This window comes from Somniosus microcephalus, chromosome 4 (assembly GCF_052327205.1).
Source record: "Somniosus microcephalus isolate GS21.2 chromosome 4, FLI_Smic_1.0, whole genome shotgun sequence".
NCBI lineage: Eukaryota > Metazoa > Chordata > Chondrichthyes > Squaliformes > Somniosidae > Somniosus > Somniosus microcephalus.
In genome coordinates, this window is record NC_140990.1 from 26,533,012 (window position 1) to 26,549,178 (window position 16,167).

General features: G+C 48.2%; 1 long non-coding RNA gene and 1 pseudogene across 1 annotated transcript; one reads left to right on the forward strand and one right to left on the reverse strand.

Annotated features, from left to right (window-relative positions):
- The window catches only part of LOC147118437 (uncharacterized), a 725,353-nt pseudogene that overhangs the window by 666,879 nt on the left and 42,307 nt on the right, over positions 1 to 16,167 (reverse strand).
- On the forward strand, positions 9,805 to 15,507 carry LOC147118445 (uncharacterized). Its single transcript, XR_015077911.1, has 3 exons — positions 9,805 to 9,891; positions 11,385 to 11,580; positions 15,390 to 15,507. It is a non-coding gene; the product is annotated as an uncharacterized LOC147118445 (long non-coding RNA).

Consider the following 16,167-nt stretch of genomic DNA (forward strand, 5'->3'; position numbering starts at 1 on the left):
CTTGTCCATCAGGTGGTAGAGGTCGCGGGTTTGGGAGGTGCTGCCGAAGCCTTGGCGAGTTGCTGCAGTGCATCTTGTAGAGGGTACACACTGCAGCTACGGTATGCTGGTGGTGGAGGGAGTGAATGTTTAAGGTGGTGGATGGGGTGCCAATCAAGTGGGCTGCTTTGTCCTGGATGGTGTCGAGCCTCTTGAGTGTTGTTGGAGCTGCACTCATCCAGGCAAGTGGAGAGTATTCCATCACACTCCTGACTTGTGCCTTGTAGATGGTGGAAAGGCTTTGGGGAGTCAGGAGGTGAGACACTCGCCACAGAATACTCAGCCTCTGAACTGCTCTTGTTGCCACAGTGTTTATATGGCTGGTCCAGTTAAGTTTCTGGTCAATGGTAACCCCCAGGATGTTGATGGTGGGGGATTCGGCGATGGTAATGCCATTGAATGTCAAGGGGCGGTGGTTAGACTCTCGCTGGTTGGAGATAGTCATTGCCTGGCACTTGTGTGGCGTGAATGTTACCTGCCACTTATCAGCCCAAGCCTGAATGTCATCCAGGTCTTGCTGCATGCGGGCATGGACTGCTTCATTATCTGAGGAGTTGTGAATGGAATTGAACACTGTGCAGTCATCAGCAAACAACCCCACTTCTGACCTTATGATGGAGGGAAGATCATTGATGAAGTAGCTGAAGATGGTTGGGCCAAGGACACTGCCCTGCAATATTGGGCATTAAACAAAATTAATAAATCAATTGTACAGAAACCTTAGTGCCGGGTCCTCAGCCCTGGTGCAAAGTACATTAGCCTCCACTTTTCCATTACTAACTCACACCTCAGGGCCCGCCCAGTCTGGTTTAATTGCTGAATGTTTTCTAACTGTAATTTCTAACTCGAGTTCAGGCCTATCATTCTGATGGAAACATACAAGGCCTAATTTTTTGTGTGACTTATCTAGGAAGTTTTTAATGGCTTTAATAAACTGGCAAAAAGATTTTTTTTTAAAGGTGGAAAGAGGTGAAAAATGCAACTAGCGATGCCTCAAAACACACGGGATGGAGAAATCCATCAGAGCCCCTGCCACAGGACTCGATATCCACCCCCTCCACCACTGGGGCACTGTGTCTGTAATATGTACAGTCTACAAGATGACCACGGTCAGATCGTGTGGAGTCAAAGGTCAGGCCGTGTGGAGTCAAGGGCCAGGTAGCAGAATGGATGGAAAGATGGCAACAAATTACCCTTAACTCCAAACCTCTGATTTCTGTTTACATAAGAACATAAGAATCAGGAGCAGGAGTGGGCCATACGGCCCCTCGAGCCTGCTCCACCATTCAATAAGATCATGGCTGATCTTTTACCTCATCTCCACTTTCCTGCCCTATCCCCATATCCGTTGATTCCTCTGGAGTCCAAATATCGAACGATCTCAGCCTTGAACATACTCAATGACTGAGCATCCACAGCACTTTGGGGCAGAGAATTCCAAAGATTTACAACCCTCTGAGTGAAGAAATTTCTCCTCATCTCTGTCTTAAATTGCCAACCCTCTTATCCTGAGACAACAGAAAACGCTGGAAAACTCAGCAGGCCAGGCAACATCCGTGGAGAGAGAAACAGAGTTAACGTTTCAGGTCAAAACCCTTCTTCAGAACTGAGAAAAAAAAGGCAGGAAATGAAACAGATTAAAAGGCCAGTTTGGGGGCTGGGAAATGGGGGAGGGGATGAAAGAACAAAAGGGAAGATCTGGGAGGTGAAGAGACATTAAGAGATATTCAAGACGAGGCGAGGTAGTAATAGGACAGGTAAAGACTCTTTGTGTTCTCCTCCCAGCTTACTGTCCCACCTAGCTTTGTATCATCATCAAACTTGCATTGGAAACATTGCAATCAGTCCCTTCATCCAAGTCATTAATATAGATTGTAAATAGCTGAGGCACTGATCCTTACGGCACCCCACTAGTTACAGCCTGCCAATCTGAAAATGACCCATTTATTGCTACTCTCTTTTCCATCTGTTAACCAATCCTTTATCCATGCCAATACATTACCTCCAACCCCATGAGCCCTAATCTTGCTTAACATCCTCTTATGTGGCACCTTATCGATGCCTTGCAGAAATCCAAATATACTACATCCACTGGTTCCCCTTTATCTACCCTGCTAGTTACATCCTCAAAAAACGCTAATAAATTTGTCAAACACAATTTGCCTTTCATAAAACCATGTTGACTCTGCCTAATCATATTATGATTTTCTAAGTGCCCTGTTACCACTTCCTTAATAATGGATTCCAGCATTTTCCCAACAACTGATGTCAGGCTAACTGGCCTGTAGTTCCCTGTTTTCTCTCCCTCCTTTCTTGAATAGCGGGTTTACATTTACTACCTTCCAATCCGCTGGGACCATTCCTGAATCTAGGGACTTTGGAAGATCACAACCAATGAACCCACTATCTCCACGGCCTCCTCTTTTTGAACCCTAGGATGTAGGCCATCAGGTCCAGGGGATTTGTTGGCTTTTAGTCCCATTAGTTTTTCAAGTATTTTTTACTCTACTGATATTAATTATTTTAAGTTCCTCGCTCTCAGTAGCCCCTTGGTCCCCCACTATTTTTGGATTACTTTTTGTGTCTTCTACTGTGAAGACAGATAAAAAAATATTTAATTAAAGTCTCTGCCATTTCTTTCTTCCCCAATTTAATTTCTCCTGTCTCAGCCTCTAATGGACCAACACTTGCTTTTGCTACTCTCGTCCTTTTTACATACTAGGAGCTCTAACAGACTGTTTTTATATTTCTTGCTAATTTACTCTCGTTCTATTTTCTCCCTTTTTGTCAATTGGTTGGTTTTGTAGCCATCTTTCTATCCATTCTGCTGCCTGGCCCTTCACTCCATACTGCCTGACCTGGGTCATCTTGTAGATCTTACAAAGTGTTTATGGATCGCAAGCTGGTTACAAAACAGGAAACAGAGAGTAGGGGTTAGGAGTAGCTACTCAGACTGGCAAAAGGTGGGAAGTGGTGTTCCACAGGGATTGGTGCTGGGACCACTGATGTTCACCATTTACAGAAACAATTTGGACTTGGGAATCAGAGGTACAATTTCAAAATAGGTCGATGACACCAAATTGGGGGGTAAAGTTAATACTGAGGAAGACTGAGACAAAATGCAAGAAGACATTAATAAATTTGCAGAACGGGCATGTAATTGGCAAATAAATTTCAATATAGCTAAGTGTGAGGTGGTGTGTTTTGGTAGGAAGAATAAGGAGGCCACACACCGCTTGGAAAATAAGAGTTTAAATGGGGTAGAGGAGCAAATGGATCTCGGGGTCCAGATACACAAATCACTAAAAGTAGCGACGCAGGTTAATGAGGCCATAAAAGGAGCAAACAATGGACTGGGGATCATTTCTAGAGGAGCCTTCTGCTTCGGGCCTGGGGGCTCTGAACCACGGCTGAGAGCGGCTGGGACACATTTCATACACACCTCAAGAAAGGCCAAAGTGCGGTTTGCCCCTGTCAGTGTGGCCCTGAAGGACTGTGTCCAGGCTGAAGTACTGTTCCTGCCGTGCGATCCTCCCCCAGATTGTCCTTTCTGAGCTCCAGCCAGGTGATGCTAAACACTCAGGTGGGAAAGAAGAAAATCTACAACAATGTGTTTAACACAAAGCTGATTTATTTGACATCTATCCAGAATATTAATCTCCAGCCCAGTTATAGGGGTTATTAACATCAGCAGAAACAAACCCCAACTGTCAGAATGAACATGGTTCAATCCTGGATGTGATTAACAGCAGCAATAACAGCAGAATCCAACCCCTGCAGTCACTTGTGAACTCGCTGGTGTTTCAGCGGGTGGGATGAATGAGTGAATTCCTCCCCACACACGAAGCAGGTGAACGGCCTCTCCCCGGTGTAAACTCGCTGCTGTCTCAGCAGGGTGGATGACTGAATAAAACCCTTCCCACACTCGGAGCAGGTGAATGGCCTCTCCCTACTGTGAACTAGCTGGTGTGTCAGCAGGTTGGATGACTGGGTGAATCCCTTCCCACACACGGAGCAGGTGAACGGTCTTTCCCCAGTGTGAACTCGCTGATGATTCAGCAGGGTGGATGAATGAGTGAATCCCTTCCCACACTCAGGGCAGGTGAACAGCCTCTCCCCAGTGTGAACTCGCTGATGATTCAGCAGGGTGGATGAACGAGTGAATCCCTTCCCACACTCAGGGCAGGTGAACGGCCTCTCCCCGGTGTGAACTCGCTGGTGTGTTAGAAAGTCGGATAAATTAGTGAATCCCTTCCCACACTCAGAGCAGGTGAATGGCCTCTCCCCAGTGTGAACTCGCTGGTGTCTCAGCAGGTCGGATGTCTGAGTGAATCCCTTCCCACACACGGAGCAGGTGAATGGCCTATCCCCAGTGTGAGTGCGCTGGTGGACAGTGAGGTCGGATGACTGCCTGAACCCAGTCCCGCAGTGAGAGCACCTGAATGGTCTCTCGTCAGTGTGAACACGTTGATGACATGTCAGTTCCCCAGAACTTTTATAACACTTCCCACAGCCTGAACACTTAAAAGGTCTCTCATCAGAGTGAACTCGCTGGTGATTCAGTAGGCTGGATGACTGATTGAATCCCTTCCCACACATGGAGCAGGTGAACGGTCTCTCCCCAGTGTGACTGTGATTGTGTGTTGATAGGCCAGAGGATCGGCTGAAGCCTCATCCACACACATAACACGTGTACGATTTCTCCCCGCTGTGAACGGTGCTTTTTGCTTCCATGTTCAGAGCTGGTGATATTCAGATCTGATGAATCGAGTGACTCTGTCAGATCTTGACGTGATGTTTGGTTTGAGCTTCCCGTCTGCAATTCCTCTCCTTCTGATACCCTGTAAAATGAATTTAAACCAGGGAGCGTGAGAGAGAACCTACAAGATAATAAAGGCAGGTTGTGAAATTGAGCTCAATGAATCTGGTCATTTGTGGGGTCGGCACCAGAAAAATGTGACCATGAAAGCTGCCGGATTATCATAAAAACCCAACTGGTTCACTGATGTCCTTCAGGGAAGGGAATCCGCCACCTGGTCTGGGCCTACATAAGACTCTGGCCTCTATGGGAGGAGAGAGAGAGAGAGAGGTGGGAGGGGGAGTGGGAGGAGGCGAAGGAAAGGAACTTTATACATCTGCAACTCGACCAGAACATTGACAGAACCTCCCAAACCCGCAACCTCCACCACCTAGAAGGAGAAGGGCAGCTGTTGCATGGGAGCACCATCACCTCCAAGTCACACACCATCCTGATTCAGATATATTCATCGTTACTGGGTCAAAATCCTGGAACTCCTTACCGAACAACATTGTGGGAGTACCTTCACCACATGGACTGCAGCAGTTCAAGAAGATGACTCACCACCACCTTCTCAACGGGCAACTGGGGATTGGCCATATTTGCTGCTCTTGCGAGCGACGCCCACATTCCAAGAATGAATTAAAGCAAATCTGTATATGTAAACTTGATTAAAAGCCTGTACAGAAATACTTGTTCCTAAAACAATACTCTTTTACATTGTAGGGACAGTGTCTGCTTAGCAACCTAATCTCCCCCAGAATCCACCTCCCTTGACAGTCTCACATTGGAAATTGTTGGGTACTCCTGGGCTCAGAAGTACTGGGGGTTAAACCCAGCAGCTTCTCCTCCATCTCAAACTGAAGCAACAAAAAGACCTACACAGGCGGCCAGGGACCGACTTCCGTCAGCCTGCAATAAAACTCTTCCCCACAGCCGCTGACTAATGGCAGCCGCAGCACCCACAATTCACTGCGCCCCAGAAACCGCTCTATCCAAAGCGCTGATTTCCCCGCTGAGAGTGTGCATGCTCCCCGGGGCCGCGGGACATTCTGGGAGCCTGGCTCCTATCCTTTGTCCCGAGTCTGACTCGGTGGAACTGGCTGAAGAAACCGGGAAGCGACAGCTCAGATGGGGGAGGTGCTGCACCCTGGGTTTCCTGGTGTTGGGCCCTGGCCGCACGTCCACCGGGCCCGGCCGCTCTGATTCTGATTGAGTTTTTTGATGAGGTAACAGAGAGGGTTGATGAGGGCAATGCGGTTAACGTGGTGTACATGGATTTCCAAAAGGCATTTGACAAGTACCACATAATAGGCTTGCCAGCAAAGTTGAAGCCCATGGAATAAAAAAGACAGTGGCAGCATGGATACGAAATTGACTAAGTGACAGGAAACAGAGAGTAGTGGTGAACGGTTGTTTTTCGTTCCCCATTATAAATTCCCCTGATTCTGACTGCAAGGGACCTATGCTTGACTCACCAATCTTTTCCTCTTCACATATCTATTAAAGCTTTTACAGTCAGTTTTTATGCTCCCTGCAAGCTAACTCTCATACTCTATTTCCCCCCTCTTAATTAATCCCTTTGTCCTCCTTTGCTGAATCCTAAACTGCTCCCAATCCTCAGGTTTACTACTTTTTCTGGCCAATTTATATGTGCTCTCCTTGGATCTTATGCTATCCCTAATTTCCCTTGTTAGCCACGGTTGAGTCACCTTTTTTTATTTTTATGCCAAACAGGGATGAACAAATTCTGTAGTTCATCCATGCGATCTTTGAAAGTTTGCCATTGCCTATCCACCGTCAACCCTTGAGTAACATTCCCCAATCAATCCTACCCAACTCACGCCTCATACCATCGTAGTTTCCTTTATTTAAATTCACGACCCCAGTCTCTAAGTCAACTACTTCACTCTCCATCTTAATGAAGAATTTTATCATATTATCATCGCTCCGACCCAAGGGGCCTCGCACAACAAGATTGCTAATTAATCCTTTCTCATTACATAATACCCAGTCTAAGATGGCCTGATCTCTAGTTGGTTCCTCGACATATTGGTCCAGGAAACCATCCCGTATACACTCCAGCAATTCCTCCTCCACAGTATGGTTACTAATTTGGTTAGCCCAATCTATGTGTAGATTAAAGTCACCCATGATAACTGCTGTGCCCTTATTGCACGCATCTCTAATTTCCCATTTAATGCCACCCCCACCCTCCGCATTAATGTTTGGAGGTCTGTATACCACTCCCACTAACGTTTTCTGCCCCTTGGTATTTCTCAGTTCTACCCGTACAGATTCCACATCATCAGAGCTAATATCCTTCCTTTCAATTGTGATAATCTCCTCTTAAACCAGCAATGCTACCCACCTTCTTTTCCTTTTTGCCTATCCTTCCTGAATATTGAATACCCCTGGATGTTGAGTTCCCAGCCTTGGTCACCCTGGAGCCATGTTTCCGTAATTCCAATCATATCATATCCATTTACATCTATTTGCGCAGCGAATTCATCCACCTTATTACAAAATGCTCCTCGCATTAAGACACAAGGCCTTCAGGCTTGTATTTTTAACACTCTTACACCTTTTAGAATTATTATTTACTGCAGCCATGTTTGATTTAAACCCATGATTTCTCTGACTGCCACCTTTGTTTTTCTCCTTCCTATCTTTTGCTTCTATCCCTGTTTCCCTTTCCTCTGTCTCCCTGCTCAGGTTCCCAACGCCCTGCCATTTTAGTTTAAACCCTCCCCCAGAGCACTAGCAAACACTCCCCCTAGGACATCAGTCCTGGTCTTGCCCAGGTGCAAACCGTCCGGTTTGAACTGGTCCCACCTCCCCCAGAACCGGTTCCAATGTCCCAGGAATTTGAATCCCTCCCCCTTGCACCATTCCTCTAGCCACGTATTCGTCTGAAATATCCTTCTATTTCTACTCTGACTAGCACGTGGCACTGGTTGCAATCCTCAGATTACTACCTTGGAGGGCCTATTTTTTAATTTACCTCCTAACTCCCTATATTCAGCTTTTAGGACCTCATCCCATTTTTTACCTATATCGTTGGTACCTATATGCACCACGACAACTGGCTGTTCACCCTCACCTTCCAAAATGTTCTGCAGCCACTCTGAGACATTCTGGACCCTTGCACCAGGGAGGCAACATAGCATCCTGGAGTCATGTTTGCGGCCGCAGTAACGCTTATCTATTCCCCTTACAATAGACTCCCGCTCTTTTTCCTCCCATCCCGTGCAGCAGGACCACCCACAGTGCCAGGAAGTTGGCTGCTGCTGCCTTCCCCTGATAAGCCATCCTCCCCAACAATATCCAAAGTGGTATATTTGTTTGAGAGGGGGATGGTCACAGGGGACCCCTGCACTACCTGCCTGCGCCTACTACTCTGCCTGGTGGTCACCCATTCTCTTCCTGCCTGTGCAGCCTTTACCTGCGGTGTGACCAACTCCATAATCGTGCTTTCCACGACGTCCTCAGCATCGCGAATGCTTCAGTATGTATCCACTCGCAGCTCCAGCGCCGCAATGCGGTCTGTCAGCAGCTGCAGCTGGATACACTTCCCGCACATATGGTCGTCAGGGACACAGGAAGTGTCCCTGATTTCCCGCATAGTGCAGGAGGAGCATACCATGGCACAGAGCTCTCCTGCCATGACTTACTCTTTAATTAATTCAAATTAAAATAAATCAACTCAATCCCACCAATTACACTACAATTAAGGGCCCTTGTTTACCAGCAGTCCCGCTACACCACAGACACCCTATAAATTATAAACCACAAAATTTAAGTTTGGAATAAAGGAGAAAGAGAGAAATACTCACCAATCAATGACTTACCTGCTTTCTGGTGATGTCACACTTTGATTACTTTTTACTTCTCTCTCATGCACTCGGAGCTCTGAGATTGGTAAATCTACCTGCACCGCCGCCTCGCTCGTTATTTCACTGCCGCCACTCCTCACAGTGCCAGGGAGTTGGCTGCTGCTGCCTTCCCCTGATAAGCCATCCTCCGCAACAATATCCAAAGCGGTATATCTGTTTCAGAGGGGGATGATCACAGGGGACTCCTGCACTACCTGCCTGCACCTACTACTCTGCCTGGTGGTCACCCATTCTCTTCCTGCCTGTGCAGCCTTTACCTGCGGTGTGACCAACTCCCTAAATGTGCCAGCCACCACTGTGGGGCCTACCTGCTCTGCCGCCTCGCTCTTTATATCACCGCCGCCGCTCCTCACAGGTCCACCACCGCCGTTGTGGGGCCTACCTGCTCCGTCACCTCGCTTTTTCTATCACCGCCGCCGCTCCTCACAGGTCCACCACCGCCACCGTTGTGGGGCCTACCTGCGCCTCGGGCTCTCCTTTTATTGCCGCCGCCACCTCACCGCTCCTCACAAGTCCACCGCTGCCACCGCCGCTGTGGGGCCTACCTGTGCCTTGGATAATAGATACATAGCAGATAGGAGCAGGAGTAGGCCATTCAGCACCTCGAGTACCTGAAGGAAAGAAATTTGCAGGGTTACGGGGAAAGGGCAGGGAGTGGGACTCGCTGAAGTGATCTTGCAGAGAGCCGGCATGGGCCCGATGGGCCGAATGGCCTCCTTCTGTGCTGTAACCATTCTATGATTCTATAAAATATTAGAAAGTTTGTGCCACAGAAGCACGGGGTTTATCTGCTTTTATTGATGAATTTAAAAAGTCTCTATTAAAACCTGAGCCAGTGTGTTGTGAGACAAAGAGCCTTGTGTCCAATAAGGGGAATAAAGGCCCACAGCCTCCCCTGGCCCCGGGCCCTGAACAAGGGACTGGAGAAACTCGCTGCCCTGCGGATCAGACAATCAGCCGGGGCTAGTCCCGCCCCTTGGGCTCCCCGATTGGTTGGAAGACCCGCCGCCAGCTCGCTCCTCCAGCCCCGTGCCGCTCGCTCCCTATTGCTCAGAAGCTCCCATCAATCAGGCCGCGGTACTGGGTCACGTGTCCCCGAGGAGATCACGAGCACCGTCCAACTGACGCCGCTCGATCCGCAGCCTCACGGACTCTCAGGTTTTTCTATTTCTCTGTATTCTCTCCCGATCCACCCCTCCCCCCACCCTGCGCGATTCTCCACCCAATCAGAGCGGAGAAAACTCACTTTGCGTCACCGGTCACAACTCTGGAACCGACGCCAAGGCCTTTCCCCGGAATGAACCGCGCCGACTCTGTCCGACAGGATGAGTGCGCAGGCGCAGCTCCGAGTTGGGGGGGGCGTTGGTGTCCTCTGGGCATGTGCGGTTATTACCCTTGGTGACCGGGAGGGGTCACTGTGCCGGACTCGGCCCAAACCACCATCCCGCGTACGCATGCGCGGACTCTCGGCTGTCAATCAAGCATCAGCCAGAAGAGGTCGCTGGTGAGACCAGTGAAGAAAGAAAGATTTGCATTTATATAGCGCCTTTCACCACCACCGGACATCCCAAAGCGCTTTACAGTCAATGAAATACTTTTGAAATGTAGTCACTGTTGTAATGTAGGAAACGTGGAAGTCAATAATCGCACAGCAAGCTCCCACAAACAGCAACGTGATAATGACCAGATAATCTATCTTTTATGGTAATTGAGGGATACACATTTGCTAGGAAACCGGGGATAACTCCCCTGCTCTTTCCCACATTATAACAGTGACTACACTCCAAAAGTACCTCGTTGGTTGTAAAGCACTTCAAGACGTCTGCTGGTCATGAAAGCACTGTATAAATGCAAGCCTATCTTTCTCGAAATAGTGCCATGGGATCTTTTACATCCACCTGAGAGAGCAGACAGGGCCTCAGTTTAATGTCTCATCTGAAAGCCGGCACCTCCGACAATGCAGCACTCCCTCAGCACTGCACTGGAGTGTCAGCCTAGATTTCTATGTTCAAGTTTCTGGAGTGGAACTTGAACCCACAACTTTCTGACTCAGAGGCGAGAGTGCTACCCACTGAGTCACTGGCTGACACTAAAGAACAAGCAGTTCTGACGAAAGGTCATTCACCTGAAACATTAACTCTGTTTCTCTCTCCACAGATGCTGCCTGACCTGCTGAGTATTTCCAGCATTTTCTGTTTTTCTTAAAAAAACAAGGGAGTGATTGCTGACAGGAAGAATGTTGGGTGGTCCTGCGCATGCGCACCTCCCTGGCAGCTGAGGTGAAACACCGACTCGCCCCCACCTGAGCCGTGCACACGTACCAGATGTTGCGGCTCCGCATGCACACCCAGTGTTCCAACCGCGGGGTTTTGTGCGCTGAGCATGCACATTGCGGACCGATTGGGACGGGCGATTGTGAAGCAGGAGGGAGAGCACGGGGGCCATGAGCACATGCGCAGGACTCAGAGTCAACAGAGCATTTTCTGCAGCACTGGGGGCTTGTGGATATTACAGCCACCATTACTGCTGATCCTTTCAACCAACCTGTGCAGCAGCTGGGGCCTGAAAATCAGCTTCACTGCCCCTGGGTTCGGAAAGAGGAAAATTAAACAACAGTTTGCCTCTGATCCTTTTCTGATCTCAATTTACAGGGTTATAGAAGTGGAGCAGTTACAGGCGGGAAGCTCAGACCAAACATCACGTCAAGATCTGACAGAGTCGCTCGATTCATCCAGGCTTGAATATCATCGGCCTTTGCACATGGAAGGAGAAAGCAGCGATTGCAGCGATGACAAACCGCACACGTGTTCGGTGTGTGGACGCGGATTCAGCCGATCGCCTGACCTGGTGAGACACATGCACCGTCACACCGGGGAGAAATGGGGTAAAGGTGGGGATGGTGGGAAGGGATTCAGTTTCCCATCTGCATTGGAAGTTCAACGGCGCAGTCACACCAGGGACAGTGTGTTCACCTGCTCCGTGTGTGGAAAGGGATTGGTTTGTTCATCCCACCTGCAAACACACCAGCGAGTTCACATTGACGAGAGACCATTTCAGTGTTCTGACTGTGGGCAGAGCTTTAAAAGCCCTGGGGAGCTGAAGCGACACCAGCTTGTTCACACTGACGAGAGACCATTTCAGTGTCCTAACTGTGGGAAGAGCTTTAAAAGCCCCGGGGATCTGAAGGGACACCAGCGAGCTCACACTGATGAGAGGCCGTTTAACTGTCCTGACTGTGGGAAGAGCTTTAAAAGCTCCAGGCAGCTGAAGGGACACTGGCTCCTCCACACTGGGGAGAGACCGTTCACCTGCTCCGTGTGTGGGAAGGGATTCACTCAGTCATCCACCCTCCTGTCACACCAGCTTGTTCACACTGACGAGAGACCCTTTAAATGTTCTGATTGTGGGATGAGATTTAAAGGCTCCCGGGAGCTGAAGAGACATCGGCTCCTCCACACTGGTGAGAGGCCGTTCACCTGCTCCGTGTCTGGGAAGGGATTCGCTCGGTCATCCACCCTCCTGTCACACCAGCTTGTTCACACTGATGAGAGACCCTTTAAATATTCTGACTGTGGGAAGAGCTTTAAAAGTTTGAAGAGCCTTAAGGGACACCAGCATCTTCACACTGATCATAGAATCTAACAGCACAGAAGGAGGTGATTCGGCCCATCATGTCTGTGCCGCCTCTTTGAAAGAGCTGTCCAATTTAGTCCCAAACCCCAGCTTTATCCCCAGAACTCTGCAAACTAGTCCTCTTCAAGTACATGTCGAATTACCGTTTGAAAGTTCCTGTGGAACCTGATTCCAGCATCCTTTCAGATGGTGCGTTCCAGATCTTAACAACCCTCTGTGTGAAAACAATTCTCCTCATTCCCCTCTATTTCTTTTAGCAACTATTTTAAATCTGTGACCTTTGGTTACCGACCCACTTGCCAGAGTGAACAGTTTCTCCCTACTTGCTCGATCAAAACCCCTCATCATTTTGAACACCTCTATTAGGTCTCCTCTTAACCTTCTCTGCCCTAAGAAAAACAATCCCAGCTTCTCCAATCTCTCCACATAACTGAAGTCCCTCATCCCTGGTACCATCCTGGTCAACCTCCTCTGCACCCTCTCCAAGGCCTTGACATCCTTCCTAAAGTGTGGTGCCAAGAACTGTACACAAGACTCCAGCTGAGGCCAAAACCCTGCAGCTGTACAAAACCCTGGTTAGACCACACCTGGAGTACTGTGAGCAGTTCTGGGCACCACACCTTAGGAAGGATATATTGGCCTTGGAGGGAGTGCAGCGTAGGTTTACCAGAATGATACCTGGACTTCAAGGTTTAAGTTACAGGGCGAGATTACACAAATTACGGTTGTATTCCCTGGAATTTAGAAGGTTAAGGGGTGATCTGATCGAAGTTTTCAGGATATTAAGGGGAACAGGTAGGGTAGAGAGAGAGAAACTATTTCCGCTGGTTGGGGATTCTAGGACTGGGGGCATAGTCTAAAAATTAGAGCCAGACCTTTCAGGAGTGAAATTAGGAAACACTTCTACACACAAAGGGTGGTAGAAGTTTGGAACTCTCTTCCACAAACGGCAATTGATGCGAGATCAATTGTTAATTTTAAATCTGAGATTGATAGATTTTTGTTTCCCAAAGGTATTAAGGGATATGGGCTAAAGGCGGGTGTATGGAGTTAGATCACAGAACTGCCATGATCTCACTGAATGGCGGAACAGGCTCGAGGGGCTGAATGGCCTCCTCCTGTCCTATGTTCCTAACTAGTGATTTGTAAAGGTTTAGTGTAACTTCCTTGTTTTTGTATTCAGTGGCCCTATTTACAAAGCCAAGTATCCCATACGCTTTCTGAACCGTCTCACCAACTTGCCGCGGCACTTTCAAAGATTTGTGAATATGGACCCCCAGGTCCCTCTGCTCTTGCACCCCCTCAAAATAGTCCCATTTCGATTATACGGCCTCTCCCTGTTGTTCCTGCCAAAGTGCATCACTTCACACTTATCTTCATTTAATTTCATCTGCCTTGTGTCTGCTCATTTCACAGTCTGTCTCTGTCCTCCTGAAGTCTGCTACTACTGTGCTCACTAGTTACTACGTTGCCAAGTTTTATATCATGTGTAAACTTTGAAATTGTACACCTATACCCAAGTCCAGGTCAGTTATATATAACAAGAAAAACAATGGTCCTAATCCCGACCCCTGGGGGAACCCACTGCATACTTCCCTCCAGTCAGAAAAACACCCCTCAGCAATGCTCACTGTTTCCTCTCCCTTAGTCAATTATGCCCAAATTGCCATCAGCCCTTTAATTCCCTGTGCTTCTAATTTCCAAGTAAGTCTCTTGTGTGGTACTTTATCAAATGCCTTTTGAAAGTCCATATATACATCTGCTGCACTACCTTCATCAACCCTCTGTTACTTCATCAAAGAACTCAATCAGGTTAGGCAGACACGATTTACCTTTAACAAATCCATACTGGCTGCCGCTTATTAACCCATGCTTCTCCAAGTGAGAATTAATGTTGTCCTTGACAATGGTCTCCAGTCATTCACCCACCACTGACATTAGACTGATTGGCCTGTAGTTACCAGGTTTATCCCTCTCCCCTTTTTTAAACAGGGTGTAACATTTCCATTCCTCCAGTCCTCTGGCACCACTCCCATATATCTGAGGGAGATTGAAAGATTGTGGTCAGAGCTTCTGCTATCTCCACCCTAGCTTCCCTCAGCAATTTAGGATGCATCCTATCTGGACCGGGTGACTTGTTAACTTTTGAGTGATGACAACCTATTTAGCACCTCCTTTCTATCCATTTTTATCCAATTTCTCTACTCCCCCCTCCTCTACTGCGACATTAACTTCATCCACTTCTTTTGTGAAGACAGATGCTAAGTACTCATTCAGTACCTCAGCCACGCCCTCTGCCTCCGTATGATGAGCTCCTATTTGGTCCCTAATCGGCCCCACCATTCCTTTAACTATCCTTTTACTTTTCATATGTTTACAAAAGATTTTTGGGTTCCCTTTTACATTACCCACTAATCTTTTCTTGTATTCTCTCCCTTGTGTCAGCTGTGGCTCAGTGGGTAGCACACTCACCTCTGAGTGGGTTGTGGGTTCCAGTCCCACTCTGGAGACTTGAGCACATAAAGCTAGGCTGACACTGCAGTGCAGTGCTGAGGGAGTGCTGCACTGTTGGAGGTGCTGTCTTTCTGATGAGACTTTAAACTGAGGCCCTGTCTGCTCTCTCAGGTGGATGTAAAAGATCCCATGGCACTCATTTGAAGAAGAGTAGGGGAGTTATTCCCGGTGTCCTGGCCAATAATTATCCCTCAATCAACATAACAAAACAGATTACCTGGTTATTATCACATTGCTGTTTGTGGGAGCTTGCTGTGCACAAATTGGCTGTTGTGTTTCCCACGTTACAACAGTGATTACACTCCAAAGTACTTAATTGGCTGTAAAGAGCTTTGAGATGTCCGGCGGTCGTGCAAAGCGCTATATAAATGCAAGTCTTTCTTCCATATATCCTTTTTCAATTTCCCCCCACTCTCTGTATTCTCTTGGTTTTTGACTGTATTCTGTATCTGACATTTGTCGTAAACCTTTTTCTGTTTTATTCTAACCTCTACATCCTTTGTCATCAGGAGCTCGAGCTTTGGACGCCCCATCTTTCCTCTTTATGGGAATATGCTTGGTTTGTACCCGGTGTCAAATTTTGTTTTATAACGTGAAGCGCGTTGGGACATTTTATTACATTAAACATGTTATATAAATACAAGTTGTTGTTATTGTCTGAAACTAACAAATTCCACAGAGGAAAAATAACAGTATTTTTACTCCGAAATATTAAATATTTTGTTCCACGAATTTTATCTCCTTTTATTGATGAATTTAAAAAGTCTCTATTAATACCTGAGCCAGTGTGTTGTGAGACAAAGTGCCTTGTGTCCAATAAGGGGAATAAAGGCCCACAGCCTCCCCTGGCCCCGGGTCCCGAACAAGGGACTGGAGAAACTCGCTGCCCTGTGGATCAGACAATCAGCCGGCGCTAGTCCCGCCCCTCGAGTTCCCCGATTGGTTGGAGGACCCGCCGCCCATTCGGTCCTCCAGCCCCGTCCTACTCTTCCTATTGGTCCGGAGCTCCGGTCAATCACCTGGGCAGTGTGAGCTGAGCATGCGCGGACCTTGGCAGCAGCCGCTAACACATCAGGTGAGAGAGCTCAGGGAGCGGGTTCATGAACCCCGGGGGGACGCGGGCCGCTGACACCCCGAGCTCAGGGAGCGGGTTCATGAACCCCGGGGGGACGTGGGCCACTCACACCCCGAGCTCAGGGAGCGGGTTCATGAACCCCGGGGGGACGTGGGCCACTCACACCCCGAGCTCAGGGAGCGGGTTCATGAACCCCGGGAGGAAGCGGGCTG